An 11,515-nucleotide genomic window follows, 5' to 3' on the forward strand; every position below is an offset into this window, starting at 1 on the left:
GTAGGGCGAGGGGCAGGATGCACAGACTCTACCGACTGGGACGAACATTTATTAACAAACGACACAATGGCACGCTTATCACAAACAAGGAACATGAAATGGTTAAAGTTAAACAAACACGATACACAAGAATACATCTAACAAACACATTACATTCAGACATTACGCCAACAATAACCAACATCCTGCACACTTTAACACGCGTTTATATACATTAAGGTGCAGGTGTATATACGAGGTGCAGGTGTGGTTACAGACAAGACAGTCCTCCCACTGCACATGGCGGGTCGAACCACGTGAATCGCGGGAGGCGAGCGTTCCGTGACAGAACCCCCTCCCAAGGGGCGCGGATCCCGACGCATCCGTCCAATGAACGTGAACCTCCAGGTACCGTGTACACGTACACACAAACACAGCATGGCAGTGCCCGGCGCCCAGGCGGGCCAGGTGCCGCCAGCAAGAGAGACCTCGCGGGGAGAGAGAGAAAGGCAGCTTCCCTGCCTCTCTCGGGGCAGTCCGGTACACTCCACCACACGTTGCGCCTGTAAACACAAAAGGCGCAAACAGAAACACACAATAGCACCAACACACAAACACAAGGCGCTGTGACGTGGCGCCCGCCGTCCCCGCAGGCTCCTTGACGTGTCCGAGGCCTCAGCGGACACGCGGGGGTGCACGTCCGCCCCGGTTCCAGACATCCCTAAACGGTCCTCCTCTTTCCCGCCGCTCTAAGAGCGTCCCAGAGGCGGGTTGCCTCTGAGGCTTTGGGCAGACCTTTCCAGTTTCGCTGGCGAGTCAGCTGAGGAGAAGGGTCTTGGGAGATCCCGCTGGCTCCACGCAACCGCCCTCTTTCTGGTGGTTGTGGTGCCCCTCGGTCCTCCCTGGCCCGGGCTCAACCGCCTGAGGCCCCCCCCAAGAAATTCCTGGGGCTGTTCCCCTCTACCTCCGGAGAAGACGCAGACAACGGTCCTCTCCCCAATATCCTGGGATCCAGGCAGAGGTGCAGAGGATGTTCATGCACCCCCCGCTAGGAATTACTTTTTTTGTCGAGGGAGAGTGCGTGCTGTAGCGGTTGGTTATTCTGTAACGTGTGCTGTAACATAGTCAATGTTCACTGTATTAGTGTTCACCGTATGTGTTTAATGTTAATCGTTTCTTGTTTGTATCAGTCGTGAGTGATTCTTGTGAGTGCCGTTAGTGTTTCATGTTAAATGTGAATAAATGTTCGTCCCAGTCGGAGGAGTCTGTGCGTCCTGCCGCTCCCCCTACGGCACTCGGGCCACCGCACGTTACCGCACCACTCTGATTAGCAGGGAAAATTAATGAATTAATTATTATTTAAGGACTATGTTAAATCAGTCTTGACTCATAAAGTCACAAGTTCAACAATGTGATTATTACTTCTGAAACCCTAACTAAATAAATAAATATGGCAGTGTCTTTACTTAAAATTCAAAAAAATCCATCAACCCATTGTATAGAGTACATTGTATTAACAGAAAACTTTTTATCCATCCAATTTGTGTTTGCAGATGTCAAAACAATATGGATCCATATTCACTGTGTATTTTGGTCCAAAGAAAGTAGTTGTCCTGACAGGATATCAAACTGTCAAACAAGCACTGGTGAATCATGCAGAAGAATTTGGAGACAAGAGACATCAGTCCCATATTCTATGACTTCAGCCAAGGATTCAGAAAACCTTATTCAGCCAATTTAGATGATGGAATGTGTGTGTGAGTTGATCATGGTACTATTTAAATTTTAATTAGGTAAATTATTTGTTTTTCATTCATTATTTATTTACTTTTTTGTTTTGATTTTTTTCAGAATAGATGGTGACTAGACTTCAGAAGAGTCCTAATAAGGAGCCTCCTGCTATTGAATATATTAGCCCAGGGTAATCTGTAGATAAACTACACCCTGTATGTTAATAGTGACTATGTGGAAATGTTCAAGTAGTGGTGTGCTGCCAAGAACTAATACTAAGGACTAACTGTTTCACATCCTGTTTAAGAGCCTTATAGGAGGGTAGAAACTGTTCATCAGCACAGAATGAGGTAGACTTCAGGAAACTAACTAGGAAGTAACAGAGACAATGACAGCAACAGCAACACCAAATCTAAACACAACTGGCAAACCAAAATAACCGACAAACTGGAAAGCAAAACAGGGCTTAAATAACCAAGACTGATGAAGATCCAGATAAACATTACCAGACACGGGTGAACATAATTACAGCTGGGGATACAGGCTCGGGGGTGGAACAGAACGAAACCAAAACAAGAGCTTGACAAAACCGAGCCAAGTATACCAGGGACAGAAACCAAACCAAGCACGTAAATATGTCGCCGTGGGAACTGCGATGCCTGTGACACACAGTGAGCAGGCTGTGTGCTGGGTGGCTACTGTCTAGCTGCATCATTTTCATTTTCCTCAAGCAGCAGGACTGATGGCTATCCTGTAAGGCTGGAGGTTTGTGGCCTATGATGGATTCTGCAGTCCTCACTACTCTCTGGAGGACCTTCAGTCACTTGCAGTGCAGCTGCAGTACCAGACAGTGATGCAACCTGTGGGTTTGCTCTCTGTTTTAGATCTATAAAAGGTGGTGAAAATGTCAGGCGGCAGGCCAAACCTCCTGAACCTTCACAGAAAGAAGAGGTGCTGTTGGGCTGATCTCACCAGTGTGTTGGTGTGGTTGAACCAGGTGAGGTCATCTGTGAGGTGTATACCGAAAAACTCAACCGACTCTTTCCCCTTGGGATACGTTGATGTATAGGCGAGAGTGACCACCCAAATGCAGCTTCCTGTAGTCCACAATCATCTCCTTCATTTTACTGACATTGAGCTGGAGGATGTTGTCGTAGCAACACTTTGACAGAGCACTAACCTTGTCTCTGTAGGTTGACTTGTCTCCCCTTGTGATGAGGCCTAGGATGGTTGTGCTATCAGCAAACTTGAAGATGATGTTAGATGTGTGTTTGGCTACACAGTCATGTGTAAATGGGGAGTACAGGAGGGGGCTGAGCACACAACCCTGTGGAGCCCCTGTGCTCAGAGTCAGTGTTGAAGAGAAGCTGTTTTCTACTTTCCCCACCTTGGGTCTGCATATCAGGTAGTCCAGTATCCAATTGTGGACCAGGTACCTTGCGTGGGTTAACTGCCTTAAAGGATCTGACCTCCTCAGACACAAAGCTCTCCTGATCTACTGGGAGTTTTGCAGCAAGGGGGATGTTTTCCTCAAACCGAGCATAATGAGCATTTAGCTTCTCTGCAAGTGAGGAGGTCAACCCCCCTATCACAGTACCAACTTCCTTTGTAGTCAGTGATCATGCAAAGTCTATTCCACATATGTCTGAGAATTCATTGATGTTAGTGCCAGCTGTGTCACAAAATATCCACCAGTCTGTGGTTTCAAAGCAGTCCTGAAGTGTGAAGGTGGCCTCTGCACTCCATTGATAGACTGATCAGAAAACCTTTTTTCCTGTTTGAGTTTTGTCTGTATGCAGGCAGGATAAGGATGGAGGTGTGATCAGATTTTCCAAAAGAAGGGCAGGGGAGGTGTTTATATCCTGAAGGAGAAGTCACCCAGAGTGACACCAACAAGGGAAACATTAATAAAACAAGATTCATGGTGAAAGAGCATGACTAAAGTGTAAGAGAAGAATTAGGAGAAAAGGGGAAACCGTTGTGAAACAGCCAGAGGGAAGCCAGGCCAGCAATGTTCTTCATAAAAGGCCATTTTCTGAAGACAATTATTATTTTATGTTATTTTCCTTATTAATCATGGTTATAATTTGGTTTTGCACTGGAATAGATCATAAGCAGTTTCCCAATGTGTGTTTCATCATGAATACCTGTTTTATATAAATATTGTAAAAACATGCAGTTGTCTCACAGTTAAGATGAAAAACCATTCTGCATTTTGTGTTTACATTTACATTTATGGCATTTCGCTGACATTTAGCTGTTTAACAACAAAGGTTTAATGATTTCTGTTTATGATCAAGGAATTCTGTTTTCTAATGGTGAGAACTGGAAAGAGATGAGGCGCTTTGCCCTTAGCACCCTGCAGGACTTTGGGCAGGGCAAGAGAGGGAGTGAAGAGAGAATCATAGAAGAGATGTGGAATTTGAGGGAAGTGGTGGAGAACTTTAAGGGTAAGAGACATAAGTATATATTTTCTATTTTACTCTTACCAGAAGTAACTATTTTTTGTAGTTGAGCCAAAAATGTAATTATCCAAATTATCCATAATGTAATTATCCATTTATCCAAAATGTAATATATGGGAACATTTAACATCCTGTTATTGGTTATTGTATAAATGCCTCAAATATCACCTCAGCCATTGTATATGGAAGCAGGTTTGAATACAGTGATCCTCGGTTCCAAAACATGGTAAACCGAAGCAATGAGAATATCAGGATCACTGGTTCAGCTTCTATACAGGTACCCTGCTATGTTTTTGAATAAGCAAGAGACACAAAGATAGGATGATGTATGGATAAATGTAGGAGGCACATAACAAAATGTTAATCTGTGTGTTTGTAGCTTTACAATATGTTCCCCTGGCTTCGGCTCTGGCTAAAGGACTGGAAAATTATCATGGCAAACTGTGAAAAAACTCTGAAGGATATAATGCAGCTTGTGCACAGCCTCCAGGAGACCCTGAACCCTCAGGAGTGCAGAGGCTTTATTGACTGTTTTCTAGCATGCAAACAAAACGTGGTATGTCCTTCTTGTGCTGTATACAGAAATGCTTAATGTGTCAAGTTTTATCTTGTACATAGTGCATATACAACCACTCATATTTTGGAGTATCCATATGACCTCTGTAGTGGTATGAACTCCTAATTTATAATTCTGCACTCATCAAATTTGTTATAGTTATAGTAAATTAATGGGGCACCATCGCATATGGAAATATTTTAATCAGTCTCAACTGGAAGTCGCAAGTTGTCTAACTCGTGATCATCCACCACAGGTTAGAAATGCCACCAGTGAAGCCACAAACTTGACAGCTAATGGAACGTTGAACTAATCAGCAATCGCATAGTGTATAATACATTGAAGAATAGAGGGAATAAAGAGAGAAACCAGATAAAACAAATGAGAATATTTGTTTAGAAAACAAAAGTAATCTACAGGACTAACTAGAAGACGACTCAATCTGACCTTTAATCAATAGGCAACTTAAGTTAATTTATATAGCACTTTTCATATACTGTGGCAATTCAAAGTGCTTCAGTAGCACTATCTGGCTGCCAAATGGTGAAACAGAAAACTCTCGTTTGCATCTCAGTGGGAGATTTTGAGTTTGATCAACAATCGATAGGATGTTTAGCAACTAATCACCAATTCTAAAGGAATTAATGTATTGATTCATATAGGTAATATCATTTTTAAAAACAGACAGGATAAATGAGAATAAAGGTCATACAGGGATCCCTAATAACTGACAGCATTACCTAGAGAACTACTAGATGTGAAGTTTAATTGCTAGTACTACAGTAAGTGGAAGCAGTAGTGGAAAGACTAACAAAATTAACATGTTTTGCTTAATTGACTATACTTGCACAAGGAGCTCTATGAGTGTGGGAAGCCTGATTGTCACACTGTGTAAAGGAATTCCCTGTTCGCTATGTCACAAGAATGACAACATCAAAGTTGGCTTTCAAAAGGCCGTTATCACTTCTTATTATGGGGCATTTGGACAGTTCCAGCAGCCTGGAACATTGTCCATGTGTGCGTGATGCTCTGTGTGGGACAAAAACAAGCACACAAAAATCACACAATTCACAATACAGATAGGGGCAATATTCATGGGAGACAGGAATGTCTTTCCCTTGCTCCAAAGCAAGTTCAGTCATGAACTGTCAAACACCTGTTTCAAGCTTGGTATACACCTCTTTAACTGGTGTTTAAACATTGATAATAGCAGTATTTATACACATTGTGTTTACAATTGGCAGAGTGTCCTTGATTGACTCTCTTAATTCAGTGGAAAGTTAAATGTAACACTGTTCAGATTGCAGAAAATAAAATTAAAAATAACACAAATGTACGATGAATGTGAAGACCCACTGTGCTGCAAATGAAACGTGATGCAAATTCAAAAAACGCATGCAACTTCAGAAACCCTGCAAATAACAGCTACAACACGACGGACATGTTTCTGAGGACACGGAGAGGGAATGGACTCCTATGAGACCAGTGGTGACCGAGTAGCTAATGAAAAATATTTATATTTGTGATTACCATGGTTATATCGTTTGTTATGGATTATGTTGATACAGAATGAACAACTGATCTATTCATGCTCAGCAGTTTTGCATATTTAATTCTGCTAGGTTGTAATGCAGCTTTAAAGAACGCTGATGAAAAAAAAAATCCCATTTAACGCGACTATGTTTCTGGCTTAATACGTAGTTAGTTAGCTAGCTAGCTAGCTACCTTCAGAGTGTGTTACTAATTTACAGGATACACTATGTTTTTGTTCAGGTTTGATAGTTTAACTGGTCTGCTACAGTGACCATCTTGTCAATTGTCTTATTCTTACTAGTTAATCTCAAGTGTGTTGTTTTTACATACATACAAAATATGGTTTGAAATCAATAACGCTCTAAAAGTAGGTATATGGACAGAAACCTAGTTGTATTCGACAGAATCTCTTTAGGCTGAACTGGAGTTTAAAATAGTAACACACTCTGAATGCATCTAGCTAGTTATTAACTGGCAGGATCAGGTTTATATTTCTGTTAGTTGGGATTTTGTTTTATCAGTGTTCTTTAAGGCTGCATTCTTTACAACCAAACATGTGCAAGAATGCAAAGCACAAATAGGCCAATTGTTCATTCTGTACCACCAGTGACAAAACTTTGGAAATCACAAATATAAATTACTTTTCACTGGCTGTTTGGTTGAATAACCCCTTTTTGTGTCCCCCTGAAACAACACTTTCATTGTGTTGTGACTGGATTTGTAGCATTTCTGAAGTTGCATGTGTTTTTTGAATTTGCACTGCATTTCTGAAATGTAGCATATGTTGTCATTTTGAATAAAATGTTTTTGGAATTTGTATAACATTCATGAATTTGCATTGCATTTCTGAAATGTAGCACATGTGTTTTGATGAATGTGTTTAATGTAGTTGCAGCATGTTGGGTCTTCCTGGCCACCATACAAATGAACATGGATGAAACAATGGCTTAAGTTGGCAAGCATAAATGGAACCTTATGATTTTAAGCTTCTTTATAGGTTTTAGCACAGCAAAACTGGTTCCTTAAAAATATAAATAAAATGGGACTTCTTAAGAAAACCTTTTCATGCTTGTTGAATTGGTTCACTGTTAGGCCAGCTGATTAGGCTTGGTATGGAAAAAGCCAGTGGTTTGATGGTTTTCAAACATCTCTCTATATGATCCCTGGTATTACTCAGTTGTACTCTGATGGAAGAAAGTGGTCTCTTATGTTGGCTGACTAATTGATCCCTTCTGATTATTGGTTAGGAGGCTGGAAAAAAGAACTCATTGTTCCATGCACAGAATCTCCTTCAAACTGTTTCCAACCTGTTTGCTGCTGGTACTGAGACAACCAGCACAACGCTCCACTGGGGCATTCTGCTTAATGGCCAAGTACCCCCACATACAAGGTAAGAATTCCAACTGCAATGTGAATATCCAGTGTCCAAGACATTTCTCCAATGAGGAAGACAAAGAGGTGCTTGATGGTGTTTGAGGGTTTACCATGGTTGCTTCTTGTATTTGTTTATATTGTAATATTGAAAGAGTTGATTGCTTTTGTCTTCTTAAAAACACGAGACAATATCTTCTGTTGTGCTCCAGATCAGGTACAACAGGAGATTGACAGGGTGGTTGGAGGCCGCCAGCCAGTGCTGGATGACCACAAGAACCTGCCTTACACCGATGCAGTCATCCATGAGACACAGAGACTGGCAGACATAGTACCCATGAGTCTCCCTCACACCACTACCTGTGATATTAACTTCCAAGGCTTCTTCATCAAGAAGGTCAGGCTGTTAGATTAACTGAGAAGAGTCTAAAAGCAATACAACAAAAGCATGCATAGGATAAAATTATTAAATGTACGTAGGAGACTGAGAGCTGAAACTGGCTGGTTTATAAATATAACAAAGACATGACAAAATGGCTGCGTAAATTTAAATTTTGCACTGTTGTCATACCAGAGAAAGCTGTCACTAGCTTCCTGCTTAAGCTAAAACTGTGATTCTTTGCAGGGAACCTGTGTATTTGCTCTTTTGACATCCGTGTTGAAGGATGAGAATGAGTGGGAGAGCCCTTACACTTTTAATCCAGGACACTTCCTCGATGAGTAGGGACACTTCATTAAGAGAGATGCCTTCATGCCCTTCTGTGGAGGTGCACTGAAATCATTTTCTGTCATTGATCTGGTGCTCCAGATTTCATGTTGTACTTTAAATGTCTGTCTGTGTGTCTGTTAAGGGCGTAGGGTGTGTCTGGGAGAGAGTCTGGCCAGGATGGAGCTGTTCCTCTTCTTCGCCACTCTTCTGCAGCACTTTCGTTTCACTCCTCCACCTGGCGTGTCTGAGGAACAGTTGGACCTCATGCCAGCTGTGGGCTTCACGTTGACCCCTCTCCCCATAAGCTCAGCGCAGTAAACTACTTGGCATAATCCATTCACTTTTAACATGTAAGGGTAGTATTTACATTCAAGGTTGGAATAATATTGGCAAAATACTATTTAAAAATTCACAGGCACTGGTGCAACCTGGATTTCAAAGTTCATCACACGTGACCAACACATTCACATGTAACTCACTTATCTGCCCCAACACTTGGCACCTAAAATTAAACCCTCATCATTCATATTGCTGAGTAACATTCAGTTTTATAATAAATGTATGATTTCTTATATGTGAATGAACCTTAATAATTTACAGTAAATATTAACAGTGCTTTTAGTTTTTCATGCCAAGTCAAGTTCATAGTCATCCCTCAGTATAATTCGTATATACATTATTACAAATGTTTCATCTGACAGTAGTGTGACACATATGAACAACATGGGAAGTCTGCCTCTGTTTTGCCATAATCTTCAAATAAAGTCTAATATTTCTACTGTACAAGGTATGATGCATTTCACTGTAAACACTCTCATCATCTGGAAACATTTGATAGAAATTGTTGCATCTTGTCCTCCCTAAGATGATCAAGTTTTTTGTTAGTGGATTGAAATAGTAGCAATGTATGTTTTAAATTTGTCAAAATACCTTTAACCAGGGCACCATGCTAAATGTAGGGAAATATGTTAATTATAATTGAAGTGTAATTACTTTAAAAAAAGCTTTATATTAATTCAGTCTCACTCAGGTTATGGTTAGTCAGAGTCCTAATCACGTATGCAGGGATTATAAAAATGAAAGTGAATCCTGCATTATATGGTAAATTAAATGTTAATAAACATATATAGTAAATAAACAGGGCTTGAGTATATGGAACCAACTAAAATGAAGCTATAGGTATAGTAATTGTTGTAGAAAAACCACAAATAACATTTGCAGATGCTTCTATCCAAAGCAACTTACAATTATGACTGAGTACAACTTGAGCAACTGAAGGTTAAGGGTCTTGCTCAGGGGCCCATCAGTGGCAACCTGGCAGCAGTGGTGCTTGAAACCACAATCTTCTGATTACAAGTCAACTACCTTAACCACCAAGCTACCACAAAACTAGAAAGAGAAAAAAAAATTGATTAACAACTAAATAGAGCCAAAAGGGAAATGCCATGGATTTTGGAACACTAAACTGGGACTCCTGAAAGGGAAGTGTGTCCTAAATAATCATTGAACTAGACTGGATTTGCCTAAATGTCATTCTGTGGTCAGGTAGTATGATAACACACAGCGAACTGGCATCAAAGTAGACCATGCTGACCCCGTTACCTGTTTGTTGAGTTGAGTTCAGGATCAGGTCACAGTTCACCCTTGAACTGGATCATTTTAGGAGCTCTATGAGAGCTCACTCACTCATAATCCCAAGATTTTCAATAGCACTGCGATGACACATTGTATATGTTGTTGGGGTTAGGTTTTGAGAATGTAAAATGACTTCCCCACTGCTGTCCATCAGATGGCATGGTTGAATAGCAAGGTCAAAGGCACTTGTTAAGCATTGCCACTGGTTTTGGAGTTTCTCATTTTAGACTCAACCGGAATCGATTTTGTGTTAGGGTATCTCGAGTCAGAATTTAAGGGCTGGGGTCGCTCATCACATGATTTCAGGGTGGCTTTTAGGTTTGCCTGTCGGGTAGGTGAGCAGAAAGTTCCCAATCCTCCCTACTCTCATTTGGCAAGCTAGAAGGTGGAACAGGTGTGGGGTTGTGTGTAAGTGAAGGAATGTAGAGCCGAACGAAGAGCCTTTCTAAAGAACATACATAAAGTGCAAGAGAGAAAATGTTTTATTTACATTTTCATTTTAGCAAAGTTGGAGCTTGATTCACACTCCACACCCACTACGGTTGCAGGGAAGACCCATCGTGCTGCAAATACATAAAGCACATTCATCAAAATGACAACACTTGCGATACATTTCACAAACGCAATGCAAATACATAAAGCACATTCATCAAAATGACAACACAACCCGGTGCAAATTCAGAAAACACATGCAACTTCAAAAATGCTTCAAATCCATTCCCAACACAACAGAAGTGCTGTTTCCAGAGGACACAGAGGCGATTGGACTTCAATGAGACCAGCGGGAAGCAACAACAACCAAGTGAAAAGTACGTTTTTAGGTTACCATGGTTTTATCATGGCTGGCTATTCGTGCTATACATTCTAGCGTATTTATTTATGCTAGGTTGTACATATCGCAGCCTTACAAACGCTGATATAAATCCCATTTAACACAATTCAGGTTCTGTCTAAATACCTGCCTACTATTTTACAGAATAGTATTCAATCTAAAGAGATGCTGCATAATACAACTCTGGTTTCTGGATAAATACCTACAATTAAGAATGTTTTGTATGTATCTATAAGCATTACACTTCAGATAAGATAAGAACAAGATAGTTGGCCAGCATAACCAATGACCAAACTGGTTGCCCAGTATAATCAGATTGAGATTTGACCAGTATGACCCAACTGCTCAATCATACTGGTTGAATAGCTTGGTCAAGTTGTTTATGCTGCTGGACCTGCTGTCCAGTTGGAAATTGTGGCTAAACCATCAAACCTGAAACAAAACGTAGCTTTTGCTAGTCTACCAGTTTAATCAGATGATTTAATAGCATAAAGTACATCTATTGCCTGGATGTCCAGCTTTTCAACTATCTTGACCATCATTGACCAGATTAGATCATCTGACACCAGAAAATTATCTAGATTTTGTAGCTAGGGCTGTAGCATGCCTATTACGGAGGTCCACAGTTTATCATAGATATATACAGATCTATTCTAACAGTGCAAAAGTAATGATAGAAAAGTAATAACAATTTAGGTATTTAA

The 11,515-nt window shown here is 40.7% G+C and overlaps 1 pseudogene; it reads left to right on the forward strand.

The window, feature by feature from the left end:
- Nucleotides 1–369: 369 nt before the first annotated feature.
- Nucleotides 370–8,676, forward strand: LOC145656905 (cytochrome P450 2K1-like; annotated as a pseudogene).
- Nucleotides 8,677–11,515: the final 2,839 nt, after the last annotated feature.

This window comes from Electrophorus electricus, unplaced genomic scaffold (assembly GCF_041902795.1).
Source record: "Electrophorus electricus isolate QZ-2024a unplaced genomic scaffold, ASM4190279v1 Scaffold96, whole genome shotgun sequence".
Taxonomy (NCBI): Eukaryota; Metazoa; Chordata; class Actinopteri; order Gymnotiformes; family Gymnotidae; genus Electrophorus; species Electrophorus electricus.